Source organism: Alexandromys fortis, unplaced genomic scaffold (genome assembly GCF_014885135.2).
Source record: "Alexandromys fortis isolate MF-2015 unplaced genomic scaffold, M_Fortis_MF-2015_v1.1 scaffold_56, whole genome shotgun sequence".
NCBI classification, from domain to species: domain Eukaryota; kingdom Metazoa; phylum Chordata; class Mammalia; order Rodentia; family Cricetidae; genus Alexandromys; species Alexandromys fortis.
In genome coordinates, this window is record NW_026067935.1 from 2781990 (window position 1) to 2797052 (window position 15063).

Consider the following 15063-nt stretch of genomic DNA (forward strand, 5'->3'; position numbering starts at 1 on the left):
CAGTAATTGAAGTTGACACTTCTTTCAGTTCCTATCAGAGGTGTCAGGATTGTGATGTTATCTCTTACCACGTGAGTATTTCCACGTGTGTTAAACACGGGAGCATTCCCTCTTTTGCAGGCAGGGTGTATGCAGCCACCGTTCCGGGGCCGATGTCAACGTAATGCATATGATTGTATTTGTGGACAGGCACTTTCTGATGGAACAGTGAGCCACCTGCTGTGGAATTACAGGCAATCGTGAATCACTCTAGGGAGAAATTAAAACCGGATCTGCCTCTGATAGCCACCAAATTAGAAACCGGCAATTCGCAGCTGGGCAAAGACCGGCTTGGCGACTTAGGACTTCTTGATTTATTCCTCTCTCCCGGAACCTCATTTGTGGCTTCGGAGAATTCCTAGTCTAGTCACATACATTTTCTTTGTCACTTTTGGGTTTCTTCTGGATCTTCATATTACTGAAAAACTGAGCCAAAAAAAAAAAAAAAAAAAGAAAGAAATTCAAAGGATGAATCTAGGCAGGTATTACATTGTTCCTGGAGCGCAGTTTAAAATGTCAAAACTCTGTGTTTGGAAAATACATTTATTTCCCACGATATGGAGGTGTCTTCTACCCGTTCATTATCAAAAACACTTGAAACCAAGTCAGGGATACTTTGTCTTGAGTCTCTCCCTGTGCTCCACTACCTGATGTTAATTGGGGGAATCTGGGTCACCTACAGCAACTCCTGTCTGTGTTCCTCCTTTTTTATGACTGGTAAAAAAAATTGAGAGGAAAAGAGGAAGTTGGTGTTTGAGCTCTGCCCTGTAATAGGAATGGATCACACAAAAGGATTTGTTGGTCTCACATATGATCTTGGCCCAGTGTGCCCTGAGAGAAATCCAGTTTACCAAGGAAGCACCATCATCATGTAAAGTGACTTCATGTCATGTAGCCAGCCGACATCATGAGGCTAGACAGATAGACGCCTGTAATGATGGAGAGCAGTGGGCAGAGGGATTGGTGGGTGTGGAAGCTGGGATTGATGGATGGAGGAATGGATAGATGGTGTTGTGGTTTGAATGTGAACTGTCCCCTATAGGGTCACTCATTTGTTTGAACAATGAGTCACAAGTCACAGCTCCTGGTCTGTTTGGGGGTGGGGGTGGGATGGGAACTTCTCCAGGAAGTAGCTCGCTTGGGGTGGGCCTTAACGCTCTGTTTCCTGTCTCTTCTCCACTTCCTGATTGCAGAGGCAATGTGACCACCTGCCTCACACTCTTGTTTGTTTTTCTCAAGACAGGGTTTCTTTGTGTAGTGCTGGCTGGCTGTCCTAGCACTCACTCTGTAGACCAGACTGGCCTCAGACTCAGAGATCTGCCTCCCTCTGCCTCCCAAATTCTGGACTTAAAGGCATTCACCACCATGCCCAGTCCACCTCACACTCTTGCCTTTTCTTCTCTGATTTCCTACATAAGTTAGGAGTCAAAAGAAACCCTTCGTCCGTTAATGTAGGCAGAGTTTTTTCGTCCTGGGAACTGCTTCCAAATTACCACACAGAGGCTTACATTAATTATAAATGCTTGGTCACTAGCTCAGGCTTGTTACTAGCTAACTCTTACACTTAAATTAACCCATATGTCTTATTTATGCTCTGCCACATGGTGGTGCCTTTATTAGCATAACACATTCATCTACTGTTCCCCCTGCATCTGGCTGGCCACTCCTCTGACTCCTTCCTTCTTCATTCCAGTATCCTCAGTTTGATTGTCTTGCCTAACTTTATCCTGCCTTGCTATAGGCTGATCAGCTTCTTCATTAACCAATAAGAGTAATCATATTCACAGTGTACAGAAGGATTATTCTACAGCAGCTAAAGCTGCTCCTTATGAGATATTTGGCCACAACCAGAAGAAAAGTAAATGATACATATTTAGATGAATAGATTATGGATGGCAAGGTAAAGGATGGATAGATGGATGAATAGATGATAGATAGATAGATAGATAGATAGATAGATAGATGAATGGATGAATGAGTGAAATCGTGGATGGACAATGGATGATGGATGGAATTGATGGCTAGATGCTTTGCTAAAAAATGTTTTTAATCTTCTACCACAGGAAGAGAGACAAGTGGGGGAAAGGGTCCGAGCTAACGTACTTTATTTTCCCTCATGCCATTGATCACCATCTACCATAACTCAATGAAAGTAACAGTAATGTTGCCCATGGATACAATGGGATTTGGACCACCATAAGTTGTTATTTTATTATCTTTATGCTTTGTATTTTCTCATTACAATTGGCCAAGTTCATCTTGGGCACAGAAGGGAAGAGCAAAGCACCCTGAGGGTGGCCCCTCACCTCATCATACAGTTCCTGCGGTTCTGACTCTGACAGCCTAGGTCTTCTAGTACACTGCATCTCCAAGCCATCTCTAAGTGCTCTAATGTGTGGAGCAGTCAGCTGTTGTCCTGTGCCTCTGTCAGTGTCTCCTTTAAGAAACAAGACTCTGAACATATTACCCAGGTGTTTCCTTCTGAAGAATATAGCGTCATGATGCCACCAATTTGGAGAACTTTTCATGTTCAATGCTTGGTTCATATTTAGGGGACAGATAATGGAAATGCAGACATGCATGAGCCTGTGTATGAAGCACCTTATGTAAGTGTGAGGGCACAGTATATTAAGCATGTATCTATCACATGCTAGTGTTGTGCTTGTGCAACTTAATAATGTATACCTTTTATAGGATGATAACACACACACACACACACACACACAGTGTGGGGTCCTGATGTGACAGGTCTGCCGACTGAACTTCATGAAGAAGTCTAGATCCGAATCTCCTTTGGTGTCAGAATCATGTCTCATTTGCAGCTATGTCCCTAGCGTCTGAGCAGTGCTTGGTATGCAGGAGGATGCCTATAATTGCTCGATAAATTCTAATAAAGTCTGGAATGAGACTGTCTCTGTTAACATATGCAATAGGATACAAGTCTAAATGCATACTTAATGGAGTGATCGCTCGTTTATGAGTTCAAAGAAGTCCACTCAAGGAAAACATAGAAGGATATTTATCTGAATAGATGCTGTCCCAGAAAAACTCCAGAGGAGATTGATACCTGGGATTCCTGCAGACAGAGTTGGGGAGCTGGAAAAGACTGAATATAAATTAATTTCTACATTGAGTCATTTGATTCGAGGTTCCCCCACCACCATCTTGTGTCTGCTTTCAACTTAGCAAAATATATAAGATGAAAATAGATATTTTTATTTGGTACCACATATTTATTAACATCTTCAATAGTTATCCCCTTTCATTTTATACTTCTGTCTTCATAGAATGGAATCAAGGGAACCTTGGGCCATTATTTCAAGTGGCGTTGAAGCGAGGCGAGGTGTTTTTTTTTTTTTTTTCTCTTGAGGATAATTGGAAAATGTTTCATTGAGTTGATGCTTAGATAATGTTGGTGGGTTTGGCTTGAGGGGCTGTTTTGCTTTATAAATCCTTCCTTCTCTCTGGCCGATGCTCGGCTATCTCAGAACTTGCAGCTCAGCTGTTGGAAACTCAGGAGAGGCAGTCTTCATTAGCTGGAGAGTCATAGATTGTGTGTTGCCGATAATCTTGCTCGGATCAGGAAGCTGCCTTAATGAAGTGAAGTCGCTGTGACAGGTGCAATTTCATGGGTAAGGAGCCACTTTCGTATCAGCGACGAGCTCAGCGGGAGTTAGTGAGGATCTCTTATCGCCCTCAAGTTCATCTTCCTTGTTTGAAGAAGTTTGTTTGCTGAGAGCCTCATCTCAATGCCGTTATCTTGGTGATCAGATCTGCTTTGATTTGCCTGCACAGATCCTAAAGCCACAGCAGAATAGCTAATTGCTCTCTGCCCTCTAGATCCCATTCTGCAGTTTCAGAGTCTCGCTGTCCATGGCCCTGACTTAGGTAAATATGTACAAAGCCTGATGTGTAAAATTCTCTCATGGACGGAGGTTTCCCAGAGGCTCCGATGGCAAATCTGCAAATGATGTTCTTGGCACACAGAGTTAAGTTTGAATAAACTTGAACAGATACCAGCCTGCATACATCTGAGTTCCCTAGCATGGCTGCAGCCTGGAGAGATGTTTACCTCTGAGAGAGAGAGAGACAGAGAGAGAGAGAGAGAGAGAGAGAGAGAGAGAGAGAGAGAGAGAATGAGAAATGCTATATATTGTCTCTCTCTCTCTCTGGCTCATGCTCGGTTAGCTTTTTTGTCTAAGGAGACAGTGTGTCTTTAAAGCCTTGGTTTCTTGACAACATCACAAGAAATTAGTCTCTCTCATAATGATCCTCTATATAGTCCATGCAATACTGATTTTCCACTTACTGTAGGTAATGTGTTTCACTTTAAAACAGATACATTTTAAGTAATAGAATGAGCTGCAAAAAGAGGTAATTGATATTTGATTTGTATTTTAGCTATAAATGGCCGTATTTGAATTCATGAAGCTACACTAAAGTCATGCCTGACAGAAACATATCAAACTGTATTTCTTAAGATTAATGTTCTCATTTTCTGTGATAAACGCTATGACCAAAAGCAACTTGGGGAAGAAAAATTCATTTGACTTACACTTCTCAGGTCACAGTCCATCACTGAGGGAAGCCAGGGCAAGACCTCAATCAGAAACCTGAAACAGAAACCAAACCATGGAGGAGGATGCTAGCTGGCTTATCTCTGGCTCATGTGCACCTAGCTATCACATACAGCTCAGAATCCACTTGACTAGGGAATGGTGTCACCCACAGTGGTACCTACATCCACCATCAATTAATATAATCCGTCCCAAGCATGCCCACCAGTCAATATGATTAATATAATTCTTCACTTGAGGGTCCCTCTACCCTGGGTGACTCTATGTTTGTGTCAAGTTGGCAATAAATGGCTTGACTAAGATAGACAGTCATTTCTTAGTCACGTGACAGAAGCAATGAAGAAGGCCAGCCAGGACAGACGCTGCAGTTCCTGGCCCATTGGATTCCCAGGTACCTACTCTACTCCACACCCTGTTAGCTCATGGCTTATATTTCCATGGATTAAGATAGCTGCAAGAATGCCAAACATTGTGTCAGCATAGTAGGTCAAATAAGTGACAGGAAAGGATCTTCTTAGCCGTCACAACCCTTTTCTTTCTCTAAGTGACCTTTCTGGAAACTTGTGCTAACCTCCATCACTTGTCAGAAAAGAACGGCTTGGCTTTGCCAGGAAGCTGAGAAAAGTCAGGCACTAGTTATTTTGGACCATGTGCCAGTTCAGAGTCAGTGTTCCGCCTGACACTGTGAACAAGAGCAATATGGGCAGCATGGAGACCAGCACACGTCTCAGTAATTTACAGAGAAGTAACATAGTGGGGATTGCAGGGAATGACTAGATGAGGGGACCATGCCTGCCTCTCGTTCATCATCCCCTGTCACATTCCCATGGAAACCTACATCAGCATCAGCACAGAACTCGAAACTCAGGGAATGCTCTTGAAAGTACAGCCTGGAGAAGACAAGAGTTAGCCAATCTCAGTTGTACCTTTAAAAAAAATGGAACAGAACGTTTGTATAGGGTGGGAACATGAAACGTCTCAGGGGAATGTACACATGCAAATAGAGTTATAATGGTCAGAAAGAAATAAGAACAGATCCCCAACAAATAAGATTTTCTCACATGGAACAGCTCAGAGCCTGTCAGGGTGCTCAGACTGAATCTGAGCACAACGTCACAAAGACAAGTCAAGCCTGTAGGAAGAAGAACCTTCTGGGGGTCAGGAGGGTGTTAAAAGATAAATCACCACTTACTAGAGTCACTTGTACAGGAAGCAACCCCATTGCAGGGAAGAAAGAGTACCAGGAGATAGGAACTTTAAGAACTGGGATGAGAAATATTAAAAGTAAGAAAGCAAAAGTGCTGGAAACCAATCACACATTAGTATAAAAAAAGAAAAGAAGAATGACAACCATATTATGATGTGGTGGATACAGAGTGACAATTAGGGTCAACACTCCTCTATTAAACTGATGCCCAGAACAGAAAACCAGCACCCACAAGAAATGCGTGTGTATTCAGGTTTCCAGAGCCAGGCACTACGCTAACCAAAAGCTATAAATCACACAGTAACCGAAAACCCAAAGGTGAGATAAATAGAATGTACTATATCCAGAAGGTAAAGTAGTTATTCAGTAGAGAAAAGCCAGGATCAGGATGTGATACTGTCGGTCAGGTCTTGGAAACACTGCTACATGAGTTGAGTGACTATAAAAGATGCCTAGGAGAAGAATATTCTATAGTTTGGGTATTAGAGATGACCCTGGAGCTCTGTGAATACAATAAAAAAATTCTTTGATTGTGAATTTTAAAATGATGGAATTTGTGGAGCTCAAGACCCCAGCGAGCAAGCTACTACATTTATTCTGTTCAATGTACCTAGTACCAAACTTCCTTCTAAGTTCATATCTTCTACCTATAGATCAGTGACGCTCTCCGTCCCCACCAGAGATGTTTGTTTGTGCAGAGGAAGGTGCTTAATGGAGAAACTTGAAACTGGTCAAAGTGCAGAGAATATATGTCCATGGAATGCTCACCCACCATTGGTACCACACTCTTCCCCCCAAAGCTCAGGACCTTCATGGAAAGAGGGGGACTATGATGTAAGAGCCAAAAGTCAAGGAGGACCAGAGAGAAACTGACCTTTAGATGTGACCAAAGCTACTCTCACGAACTCGCAGTGGCTGTGGCTGTCCTCACACAATTGAGCCAGCCAACATTCCTGCGTGGTGTGGGAAGGGGATCATGACTCCCCCATCCCCAGCTGAGGAGCTATTTGCTCTTGATGGCTGATGGGGTGCAGGGAGAGTCAGTTTACTTTAAAGGGTTTGGGTCCTCATAGGTTGACCTTGCTCTAATAGATGATCCCACCCCCAGGAGTATATGAACAGCACAGATTGGACTTGATGGGAGAGAAAGAGGGCGAGGGACACATGAAGTATTGGAGTAAGGTAATATAATACAGTAATATAGAAATTAGTTCCCACGTTGTCACGTGAGCATGCCTTAAAGCAGAGTGCAGACCTTACACTCAGATCCTTGAAGCTAGATCATTTCTCTTTACTCTGAGTTGGAATTCTCCGGCATGAACACGGAAGCCCTTCAATCATGTACAAAGTCTGTGTTGAGGATGTACGGTGCCATCTCTACCTATTTTTGACTCAGAGCCCACTAGGAGCTTTCCCAGCCAAATGAATTTGTAGTAAATCCTGCTTTAGGAACCTAGCACATCACAGTCGTTTCCCATGCTCCTGAATGGCATGAGCCCTGTGCGTATCGGCAGAGCAGATACAGAAACAATAAAAGACTTTTCCTGGGATGAGGGTGAGGGTGATATCTCATACATTGCTGGAGATGTATGCATGGGGATACTGGTGCAGAAGACTGTGACTCAAAGTCACACAGCCTGCAGTGGTAGCACTGGACCGTTTCGGTTGCAGATGTAGGTGGGATACATGGGGGCCATGGTCACAAGAGTGTCCTTTGAAAATAGCAGAAAGTTAAAGCTAAAGATTAGTGACATGTTCATCAAAGAACAGTTGAGTTAAGAAGTGTGTCTGTTGTCAGTGGTGAGAGGTGGCCCCATCCTGCTCAACACCAGGAAATATCTGAATGTAAGATTTTAAGGCGGAGAAATCTTGAATAATGGCATTATCTTAGTTTGTTTTATTTTTATGTATATAATATATATATATATATATACATATACATGCATCACACACACACACACACACACACACACACACACACACACACACACACACAAAACATCAGGTCCAAAAGCAACCTGAGGAGAAGAGACTTATTTCAGTATATAGTATATAGTCCACTAACCAGGGAAGCCAAGGCAGGAACTCAAGGCAGGAACCAGAAGCACGAGCTGATTCAGAGGCCATGGACCAGTGTTGCGCACTGGCTTTCTCCTCATGGCTTGCTCAACCTGCTTTCTTATAGCTCCCAGGACCACCAGCCCAGGCTGGGCTACCCCACATCACTCATCAACCAAGAAAATGCCCCCAATCTGATGGAGACATTTTCTTAATTGAAAGTCTGACACAACTTGATATAAAACTAGCCAGCACAGTCATATAAAACATCATCTATTTGCTTCTGTGTTTAGACCAGCATGTATGCCCCTGTTCATGTATGTCAGGTGCATGTACACATGTATGTGGGTAAGGGTCAGTACCTAACCTTAGGATCTATCATTCCTTAGGGGCCCATTGCCTTATTTTTAAATTACATCTGTGGGTGTTTCCTTCGTGTATGTATGTGTGTGTTCAGTGTCTTCAAAGGCCAGAATAGGGTGCAGGATCCCCTGAAACTGGAGTTACAGACAGTTGTGAGCTACCAGGTAGTGCTAGGAATCAATTCCTGTCCTCTGCAAGAATAGCAAATGCTCTCTGAGCCACTTCTCCATTTCCATCTGTCTTATTTTTTGAGATACAATCTCTCATGGGAACCTGGCTCACCCAGTAGGCTAGGTTGGCTAGCCAATGAGTCCCAGGGAGACTGTTGTCTCTAGCTCCCAGCATGCACCTCGCACTTTTTGCATAGGTCCAAAGATCAACCTCAGGTTCTCGTGTTCTGGGGACAAGCACTTTCCTGAGTGAGCGGTTTCCCTAGCCCTTACCTCATCCCGTACTATCACCTGTGAGCAGAGCTCCCTACGCAGATGCCTTTTGAGGGCGGGGGATACCATGTCTGTGAGAAGGGATGGGATGAGGCCACATCACTCCCGGAAAGACCCCTGTTCAGTAGATGCACCTTCAGGTGGGGGATATTTGGCGTGCAGTAAGAGACAGGGTCTCGGATTTGGTTACCACAGCCCTTTCTTTTGGCCCTGCAGATACAAGCATTTATGCACTGGCCTCAAAGAAACAGACTAGGCGAGGAACCATCAGGAACTCATGCACATGCTTCCACAGCGAAGGGGAGCTGTAAGCCCAGCACTCTATGAAGTTATGCCTCAGGCTGCTACAGTTACCACTCCCTGGCATTCACTCAGTCCCATTCTGCATCTCGTGAGGGAACGCATGCCTTGCCTTAATTTACCCATGCATTGCCCTTTTATTACATCCATATATTTGGTGTTTAATATCTCCCATTTCCAGGCAGGGAACTATATTTAGAGTTAAATTATTTAATATCATTTTTCGGTGGGTAACGGTGGTGAGTTATTTTGTTCAGGCAGAAGCTACCATTTTTGGGTTCGCAGCATCTCCAGGGAGCCCTAGGCAGAAAATGTCATTTTTTCCCCTAGAGCTATAACATGATAACCTAGAGCATAAATGATAACCTAACATCAACCATAATTATATGATGTAGCTCATCAGATGTTTCGTGGACATTTCTATGCCGTGGATCATGGCTGGCATTGGTTGTTCTGGAGTTAGGATTTCACAGAACCCAGACAACTGGCTCTTGTACTGGGGGAAGACGACAGTCTTCAGTGTCTGACTTACAAGAATCTTCTGTGGTCTCTGTCACAGTCAGTGTGACGCATAGGAAACTGGATGTTTTCTGTCTTCCTGTGAGGTTTTGAACTTGATGCTTCTGTTGAAAAGTGTGTACATCCTTGTCCTGTAAGAAAAGTGGTCAGTGCCTGGATTTATTCCTATGTTATTTCTTCTCTTTTCTCATTTTTCCTTCTATTTTCCTCTTCAGATTTTCAGAAAGTTGTTGTGAAGAGCAGGGGCTAGAGGGTACATGTATTTGAAAAGTTGTGTGGAGGCCAGAAATGAGTCTTGGGCATCCTAAGGCACTGTCCACCTCACTTCTGTGAGACAGTCTTTCAGTGGCCTGGAGCTCACCAAGTAAGCTAAGGCTGACCACCTAGGAAAAAGCTGAGATCTACCCGTTTCTTCCTCCCTAGCTCTGGGATTGTAAGCACACACTATCATGCCTGGCTTGTTTTAAGTGGATCCTGGGGCTCGAAACAGGTTCTTGTGTTTGTACACCAAGCACTTGACTGGCTGAGCCATCTCCTCTTCGGGTTTTGGGAACAAGTTCTCATCCTGTTGCCCAGTATGGGTATGAGCAGAGAATTTTCCTGCCACAGCCTTCTGATATCTGGGATTGTGGGTCCTTTACCCCAGCCCTGTCTATGTCTCTCCCTGTGTCTATGTTTCTATATAACTATGACTCTATTCTCATACTGGCTTCTTATCTACAGTTATTGTGCGGTCTGTTTGTATGAGCTCACTGCAAAATTGAAGAGGATGCTTTCTTTGTTTGCTGGCAATTGTGTTTGTTTGCGATCACATTGGGCCTGATGTCTATTGGTTCTGATGTGTACTGTCCTAATATGTGTTGGTCCTGATGCTTGCAGTCCTGATGTGTGCTGTTCTGCTTGTATTAATCCTCAAATGCATTTTTTTTTATGGAGAAGAGCGTATTCTGCATTCCTTCTGAGAAGCACAGCTCTCTCTCTCTCAGAGAAGGGGTGGTATTCATCACAGCCAGGCCCAGCTGCCTTCGGGTCCCTTCAGTACTCAGTGCATTTTGTTGATCTGCAGCAGCCTGCACTGTGAGCATCCCCTCACACACTTGTGAGCATCCCCTCACACACCCCATGATCCAGGATTCCAGTAAGCTCAACTGAATGGAGCGATTGACACAATTGGGTGTTTTGCTTCTAGAGGGTCTGGGGAATCAAGTTAGAAGATAGCAGTGGTTCAAAGGGATATTGAGAAGTAAAGCAGAAGAAAGGTTATGTGATCCATTGAGGGGGACTTGGCACAAAGTCCCACTGTGGAAAGCACCACCTTGTCCCAGCATTCTGGGACAACCTCACGCTGGTGGCAATCTCCTGCCTGGCTTCCTTTACTGCTGGCTTGGATGGGGTCTAAGGAATTGTTTGTTTAGGACTCTTCTTTTCCTGATGGGTGCCAGCTGGTCCAAGGATGCTCTCGGTGACATATGTGCTCGTGTGGGGAGAAGTTGGCACTGAGGGCATGAGACTACATGCTGAGATTGTTACTTTCAATCCTCTGCTTAGAAGTCATGTGCTATGACACTGGCCCTCTTCAAGGCTGCAGACATGAGTCAGTGTGGGGAAACATAGTGGATTGTTCTATTTAACCAAGAGGGAGGGGGAAAGAAACAGAGAGAGACGGAGAAAAACGGAGAGCCTTTCTTCCATTTTTTTTTCCTTTCAAGATAGGATCTCATTACATAGTCCAGGCTAACCTGGAACTCACTATGTAGCACAGGCTGACCTTGAACTCTGGTTCTTCTGTCTCTGCCTCCCAGATATTGGGGATTACAGTCCTGCATCACTGTCCCTGCGTGGCCAAGGTTTTATATATCATTTCACTGAAGAAATCCCCTTCTGTCTGTCTGTGCTGAATCCCTGTGTTTACCCCAATTCTAGGCAACCAGGGGCCTCTTTCTATAAATTTCCTTTTCCTTAATAGTGTTTCAGCGGAGGTAACCCAAGTCCAGCAATGGTGAGTGGATAAACAAACCGTGACCACCTAGAAGAGGAACAAACTAGTAATTTATTAAAAAGCAGTAGTCAGCTTCAATGTGTGCCAAAAGAAACCAGTTTCTTGAGCAGACACAGCTCATGGCGATAGTTAGATTCAGCTTCTAGATCTCATTCTAAACCAACAGATGCTCATTTTTCATTTGGACCCACTGAGTCACCAAGTATTGAGTTACTGTTGTTGAAGCAGAGACTCATGTAACCACAATGACTTCAAACTTCCTATTTATCCAAGGATGACCTTGAACTCCTGACCCCCCTCATCACCTGAGTGTGAGGATTAATAGAGGCATGCACCCCCGTGTCAGTGTATGGGTGCTAAGTATCAAACCCGGCACCTCTTGCATGCTAAGCAAGCATGCTACCAACTGAGCTACATCCTGGCCGCAGTTTAAATGCTGTGAGAGCAAAGGTGGACGATCACCTGCTCTAGTCTGCCACCCTAACTGCAGTAACGCCGGGAGTTTTCTCATCCCACTGTTTTGATGAGGCTTGTTTCCTTTAAATTAAACTTTGGTCAAAATAAATGCTGGTAGCTGCTGGGCACTTAATCTTTGTCTGAAAGGTAAGGCCAATTGTCCTACCATGGTAATAAGATGCCAGATGACCTCAGTCTCCATTGCAAGGTGAAGGACTTCCTTTCCAGTAGTCTGAATTTCTAAAACGCTTCAGAGCAAACTGGGTTTCTCATTTGTGTGCAGAATACCAACATGAAATACAATCACATCAGGTTCAATTTCAAAATGCGCAGAGGAAATCGATGGGGACTTCTTCTGTGTCAGAAGCCACCTTGTGGGGTCAGTTGGCATCAGGCATGCTCTCTGGGATTGCTTTCTCTACAGTCACTTAGTATTGTGGTTGCACAGCTCCTGAATGGGTATCCACTGAATGCGGGTCAGCTGATCCCTCACACAGACTCACATAGCACTGGATAAAGGTACATTGTGTGTGATTTGTGGGTCGTTCTTATAACAAGGAGCAAAGCCAGATGGAAGTCTAAGGATGTCGCTTGATTGATAAAGTGCTTGCCTAGCATACATGAAACACTGAGTCTGGTCCCTGGCACCATCACAATTTCCCATGGTGGAGCATGTCTGTCATCCCAGCTCTTGGGAGGCAGAAGCATGAGGACCAAGAGATAAATGTCATTTTCAGCTACGTAGAGATACTGAGATCAGCCTGGGCTTCAAGAGACCTTGACTTGATGATGCTGCTGGTGGTAGTGCTGATGCTGCTGGTGGTACTGGTGGTAATGCGGCTGGTGGTGGTGTTACTATTGTTATTGGTGACAGCGTTGGTGGTGGTGGTGATAGTGGTGATGGTGGTGGTGGCATTGATGGTGTTGTTGTTGTTGTTAGTAATGGTGGTGGTTATAGAAGTGAAAACCCATGTGGAGCCTTCAAGAGACAGTGAGCCATGGTGGTACTTATCTGGAGGGGCCAGGTAGGGAGGATGGTTTGGTATTTAGTACAGAGATGGTTTTCAGCATAGCCAGCTAAGCAGTTGTATGTGCAGATCCTGACTTCTTAAGAAGGTTTATGTATCTAGAATGGTTATGATGGGTCCAAGTGTCCTCATGCTCTGACAGTAATTCCATGCTAACACAGAATGCAGCACCTTAGCCTGTGAGGTCACTTTTATTCCTCTAATTATTTTTCCATTTGAATTTTAGTCCACAAATTTTTTTTTACCACAAAACAGAAGGACTGGGGTCCCCTGAACTCAGAAGTTGTAAAAAAAAAATAAAATAAAATCAAGCAATAAAAGCATCAGTATGATTGAATCCCAAGAGGTTGTAGTAAGTTCTGAGGGCTGTGCTGTCTCGCAGTAGATGGTCAGCAAACCTCTCAGGACTGCAATGGCTTGGATCTGAAATCACCGTTCCCACCATAAGTTTACATATTGGCACGTGGTCACCAGCTTGCGGCACTGATTTGAAAGGTTCCAGAAACTTTAGAAGGCAAAGCCTAAACGGAGAAAGCAGGTCGCTGGGGTGAGTTCCTTGAGGCATATTACCTCAGGCTTTCCTGTCTCTGCTTCCTGTCCACTGTGAGCGAGCACCTCACTCTCTGTCCTCTCACTGCCCAAGGTTCTTCCCAAGTATATGAGGCCAAGCAGCCATGGACAGAACCCTATGGTTCCCTTTCTCCGTTAAATTGCGTTATGTATTTGTGTCACGGCAGCAGAGGCAGCTGGCACTCAAGACGGCAGGCGACTGTGTGTTCAGGCCTGAGCCTCGTGTTTTCTCAGGGAGTCAGAGGACAGAAAGCCTGGCAGCCGGGATGAAGTGTTTTGCTATGTGCCGTTGGTTCCGTGCAAAACTGCTGTTGGGGTCCCCTGAAAATGACATCATGGGAGTTCTCATGAGGTGCTGCCCTGAGATGGGACAGGTTGGGCCCCAGAGACAGAAGCAGGAAGCCCAGGGGTTCATTCCACGGCACGACATTGCCCAGGACGCAGTACAGGAAGGCAGGCAGGTGCTGCTGCCCTGGATCTCCACAGGGAGGGTTTACAGAATGTGGCCCAGGGCCAAGGTGAGTTTTTGCAGTTTTAGCATGTTTGATCTGTCAGCATTTTGGACAACAACATAAACAGCTTCATCACGGTGTGAAAAGTTCCCTGGTGCCTTCCCTTCCCTGGCTTGGCTCCAAGCTTGCAGGGAAAACACACAGCCAACCCAGTCAGTCGCAGAATGGGAAAGCCACCGTTGCCTCAGCCAAGACGAAGGATGAAAGCAGGGAACCAGGGACTTCATTAGTGAATCTCTGCTCCTTTGGACTCCTTAAAAACTCATTAGGTACTACCCAAGTCTTGCTTAGTGACTATGGCAATAGTTTGTGCCATTAACAAAGGAAAATAAAAATATATGCATATACATATAGCTATATAAAGGATAGACCCATGTAACCATATATATAAGTATATATGTGTGTACATGTGTTGCCTATGTATGGAGGTCAGAGACCAACTTAGGATTTCTTCCTCATGACACCACCTGCCTTGTTTATTTAGACAGGGTCTCTCACGGGTCAGACACTCGCTGAATTTGCTAGGCTGGTTGGCTGTTGAAAGTGCACCAGGGATCCAGCTGTCTCTGCTGGGTTTACACTGAGATTACAAGTATGCACCGCTGCGCCCAGCTTTTTATTATTTATTCATAATACATATGTCTTGTAATTCTAGAATTTCTCAGTTTGCAAAGTGTTTTTTTTTTTTTTACCTTGGAAACATGCATCCTCTGGTTACAGCTCCTAAAGACCTGCCATTGCGTCTGGGTCGAGTGTCATGGGTACTTGGCAGTTCTGTGATACTTCTGAATGTTTCCTCAGATTGATATTCTTAATTTCCTCAGAATAAAATTCATAGACTGATGAATGCAATTATAGCGACACTTATGTGCTTAATAAAATGTGTCCTTTAATAACAACATGAGAAGTAAGCCTCATAGGCTCTCTGCTAACCAACGGCCTTGTAACTGAAAGTGTGCTGGGTTCAGGATTCTTTTTGGCTGCTGATCAGT

General features: G+C 44.4%; 1 protein-coding gene across 1 annotated transcript in view; it reads left to right on the plus strand.

The window, feature by feature from the left end:
- Tmem132d (transmembrane protein 132D) overlaps nt 1–15063 on the plus strand; it is a 621098-nt gene that overhangs the window by 290464 nt on the left and 315571 nt on the right. The window lies entirely within an intron of this gene.